This window comes from Rutidosis leptorrhynchoides, chromosome 1 (genome assembly GCF_046630445.1).
Source record: "Rutidosis leptorrhynchoides isolate AG116_Rl617_1_P2 chromosome 1, CSIRO_AGI_Rlap_v1, whole genome shotgun sequence".
NCBI classification, from domain to species: Eukaryota; Viridiplantae; Streptophyta; class Magnoliopsida; order Asterales; family Asteraceae; genus Rutidosis; species Rutidosis leptorrhynchoides.
Window position 1 is genome coordinate 612,070,283 of NC_092333.1, and position 4,803 is coordinate 612,075,085.

At 41.6% G+C, this 4,803-nt stretch overlaps 1 non-coding gene across 1 annotated transcript; it reads left to right on the plus strand.

Annotated features, from left to right (window-relative positions):
• Positions 1-3,176: 3,176 nt before the first annotated feature.
• Positions 3,177-3,283, plus strand: LOC139887117 (small nucleolar RNA R71). Its single transcript, XR_011772961.1, has one exon. It is a non-coding gene; the product is annotated as a small nucleolar RNA R71 (small nucleolar RNA).
• Positions 3,284-4,803: the final 1,520 nt, after the last annotated feature.

The following is a 4,803-nucleotide window of genomic DNA, read 5'->3' on the forward strand; positions in this document are numbered from 1 at the left end:
TGAGTCTTGGTGGATAAGTCCTGAGAAAGTGTCTGACCAATAGTGGTAACAAGTCAGGTACTTCTCTTGAAGATCTTCTGAACGATAAGTAGTGCGCAGTTTCGGCTCTTGATAAGTCTTGAAGTCCGATGAGAATGTGATCCACAGCTCTGCTGGTTGACCCATGAATGTCAATCATGGTAGCAGTGCTGGTGTTGATGATTTCTCTGATGGGATGCTCATTTCGGAGGTCTTCAAACAATGTCAGAAACTGTATCTATAGAATCTCGAAGTCTTAGGAACGGTGATCTCCACAGTAAGAGTCTGTAGCTTTGCACAGATTAGTTAAGAGACGAAGCTGGAAGGAAGTGAACAGCAATCCTGATCCGAGTATCAATTTCACCGTTTTTGAGTATATCTCCCGACATCCAGCTTTAAATATGAAACTAGGATCTGTGGATTCGTGGAATATACGTGATAGCTGCTTCATAACATAGGTGGCAATGTTGACTCGATCTGGTTCAAGATGAGAGAATGGATTGTTTCGCCTTGCTTCCTCCATAACAGCGTCTTGTAACTCTTTGATAATCAGATCAGCGTGGTGATCAATTGTTACGTAAATCACTAGTCTGTCTGGTGTGCTTTCGAAATTATCTCTATCCAGAAGAGCGAAAAAACTGTGAATATCCTCGATCATTTGCAAATCAGAGTGATAAGTCGGGCGGCCGGTGGAAAGATCCATATGCTTCCGAATGAGAGTCAGTAGTGCTCGTTTGTTTCGTGAGAACGGAAGTGCAGATCCAGCTAAGGCATTATAAACCTTAGAGTAAATGATCCTCTGATCTCGACAGAATATTGTTTCAAGAATAGTGCGAACCACTGAATTGTGCTCTCGTTGCCTTTCTTCGTGATAGATATGATCGTGAAGAGAATTGATAAAGTCTTGAATGCGTTCTTCTAGGATTTAAACATCATTGTCTTCTCTTCGGAGATAGAGGTGGTGCTCTTCTCTGATAGCCATGATTCGTTCTGTTAAGCGTAGCGAAAAATCAATGGTTGACTTTCGGATGGCTTCGAGAATGTCTTCAAATTCATCGGTATCATTAATGAAGGTAATCATGTCTGCATGTGTGGATATAACCGGAATTTGATCTGAAGAAGAGTCCGGCTCCCCTTAATCTACTACGGTTGGAAAGTGGGGGTTAGTCAGAATGTCTTCATGATGCTCTTCCTAGTCATCATCGGTATCCGGTTCCTCTGAGGATGCGTCTGATGAACGGGTTCATTTAGTATTATGATTCTCCACTTTGATACTTACAGGATAAATTTCTATATCCTTAACATCAGCCTTGTCGTTCTTCTTTTTGAAGCGAATGATTAAACTGTGATCTGCCGTTTCAAGCCTCATTATTTCTTCATGACGCTCAGTGCTTGGAACGGATGTTGTCGCAGTTTCTTTTACGTCTTTCATTTCCTCTTCCTCTTCAGATTCCTCCTTTTCCTCTATTTCTTCGCTGGGACCCTCTTTTTCCATTTCTGGGTCGTCTACAGACTGTGATTCGACACCCATCTCGATATCGTCGGCTGATGGTAATGACTCATCATCGGAAGTGATCCGTCTGGTGGAAATAGCAAACATCTCTGCCTGTCCAGAAAGATTGGTTGGTCGGTCAAATTTGAAGGTAACGCTCTCCCCATGTGATCGTAAGATCATGGTTTGATTGTACACATCAATGACAGTCCTAGCCGTATTCATGAAAGGTCTTCCTAACACTATTGGGGTGTGTAGGTCTTCCTTAATATCCATTACTACGAAATCCGTAGGGTACAAGAATTTGTCAACTTTCACCAAGACGTTCTCAACTATGCCCTTAGGATATCGAATTGAATGATCGGCAAGTTGGATTGTCATTTTGGTTGGTGACAAATCTCCTAACTCTAATCTCTTATAGAGATAGTAGGGGATTAGGTTGATACTTGCTCCTAAATCTGCTAGCGCATGAATGGTTCCAGATTGGTAGATTGAACACGGGAAAACGAATCGACCCGTATCTCCTAGCTTAGGTGGTAGAGAGTTTCTGAGTAATGCAGAACATTCTTCACTCAGTGGAATTTTGTTAGAGTTTGGTATCCTCTCCTTTGTAGATAGAAGCCTTCGGATGTATCTCTTCTGGTTGGGAACTTTGGACATAGTGTCCAAGAATCTTCCATCTAGTTTGAAGGAATCAAGCTTGGATGGTTCTTCTTGTAACCTTCCAGGATAAGGTATGCGAACTGGAGTTTCAGGGGTCAGCTTCTAAGTATATGTTGATTTGTCCTTGAGCCTAGTTGACCTTCTCCGTAGTTCTTCCTCTGGGATTATGGAATCCATTTGCTTTGCTTCTTCTATGTGGGGATTCTGGATAGTATTACTTGGCAATCTTCCCTGCGGTCGGGTTTCAAGGCGTTGTGATAACTGTTCGAGCTGTGTTTCTAAACTTTTGAGCAGAGCCAATTGATTTCTCATTAGTATCTCCGTCCGATCTTGTCTGGTTGCAGTTCTCTAATTTAACTGTTGTTGTCCTTGAATGAACTGAGTTAACTGATCATCAGCTCCGAGAGTGGGGTTAGTTGCTTTTGTAATCTGGGTGGTAGGGGAATTCTCCTCAACTGGGGGACCAGTGAGTGGAAGTGGTTGATCGTAGGTCAATTGAGATTGTTGGGCTGGATAAGGTGGATAGCGATAACAGAAAGGTTGATTGCTTTGCTGAAATTGATTAACCCTTGGTGGTTGATTGTATCCGAGATTTGGTGTACGAGCTGGGTATTGAACGTAAAAGACTGAACCATCAGGGTTTTCATACTCAACTTGATAGTCTTCAGTAGGTTACGGGTTAGTACAATTAACACAAGCCTGAGCTTGGTTAACCCGCTGCGGTTGCGTCTTCAATTCTCCGAGTTGCTTTGCAAGAGATTCCATTTTATCCGTGAGGGATTTGATGGCCTCCGTTTAATTGTTAAGTGCAGAGAGTGGGGCAGATGATGAAGTTGTTTCACCACTGTTCCAGTCATGATGATGCATCGTCATGTTCTCGAGCAATTCCCATGCTTCATCTGCGGTTTGGTTCATCAGATTCCCTTGAGCTGCTGCATCGATCGTCGTCCTATGATTTACCGTAAGACCATTGTAGAAGTTACAGATTTGGGCTAACCGTTCTAACTGGTGATTAGGGCATTTCTTCAGCAGGGTTTTGAAACGCTCCTATGCAGTGTAAAGAGATTCATCATAACTTTGTTTGAAGTTAATGATGTCATTCTTCAGTTTGGTTTGTTTTGAAGGAGGGAAATATTTGGTTAGGAATTTAGTCGCCATCTCCATCCATGACGTGATGGAATCTTTTTCCAGTCCTTCAAACCAAGTTTGAGCATGATGAGTGAGAGAATACGGGAACAAGTATAGCCGGACTATATCTTGTCCTATCCCTGGCTGTTTGTAGGAGTTCGAAAGAGATATGAATTTATCAAGGTGAGAATTAGGATCGTCATTCGGTAATCCATGAAACTGACATCTATTCTGAATGAGCTGGATGATGTGATGTTTTAACTCGAATGAGTGTCCTTGAATCTCTGGAAATCTGATTGGTCCTCCACGACCTTCAATCGAGGGTTTGGTGTTTTCTGCTAAAGTAACGCGTAACGCCATTTGGTTTCTGATTCGTGCTTCTTTGTGTGCTTTAGAGATTATTGCGTCTGGATCAGGTACGAATAACAATGGCCCTGGTCTAGATCGGGTTTGGGTCATACACTAGGTATGCCTTTTTGTTTTTAATTTTCGCAAATAAGCTAAATTATAATAAGCTAAACTAAACTAATCTAACTCTAAGGTAATCTAATTTAATCTAAGGTAATCTAAGGTAATCTAATGTAATCTAATCTAAGGTAAACTAAAGTAATCTAAAGTAATCTAATTAATTAACTAACTATCCTATGGTGGAATATGTTTTTGGTTCTGGCTACTGATTCCCTGGTATTTCGGTAACAAAGTTCCGCACAAACTATTCAACAAACCAAGTGGCCAGGCCGACTACGGAGAGGCAGGATCCTTTTGGTCCCAATATAATTGGTTACTGTTCGGAAAATCCAATAACCAAGTCCGTATATAATTGTCTTTCTTAGACACAACTAAATGCTTGCGAATAAGTTTGATTGAAAACAGTATTGCCTGATACCAATTCCCCGGCTTCGGCGCCAAAAACTAGTAGGTCTCTTGATATGGCCGAAACGGGCGGTTTTTATTTGCGCGGTGTCGTTAGACCGTGGCTCGCCAGGATCAGCCACTCATGGGAGAGGGTACTGTTTTAAATTTATATTTAGCAGGGCCTAAATCTTACTACTCCTTATAAGTAAGGGAAGTATGACCTAGAGTCGTATTTTTGAGATATCAGTAACGTCGAACCTATATTGTAACCTAAGATAGTTAGGGAGTAGTGAATATTTATTTTTGGGATTTTCTAGTTTATAAGATAGATAAAGTAAATGCGATAAAATTTGTAATTCAGATAAGGTTAAAGTAAGTGCATACTATGACTTCATCAGTTATTCTGCCGAGATTATGGAATGCTGGCTCATGAATAGGCAGAGGCCCTGTATTCATTACACTGGTCCTAAACGCCCCTGTCATAAGACATGTCACTGGGTACTGCGTTAGGCTTGAAGATTCTGAATAGACAGCAACGTCCCTTACCCCCGACACCCGTGCAGTCTGACTACAGGCATACACGTTCAGACGGCTCATCCAATTGAGCGACTCAGTTGGGTGACGTATTAACATTCCAAAATGGTCTA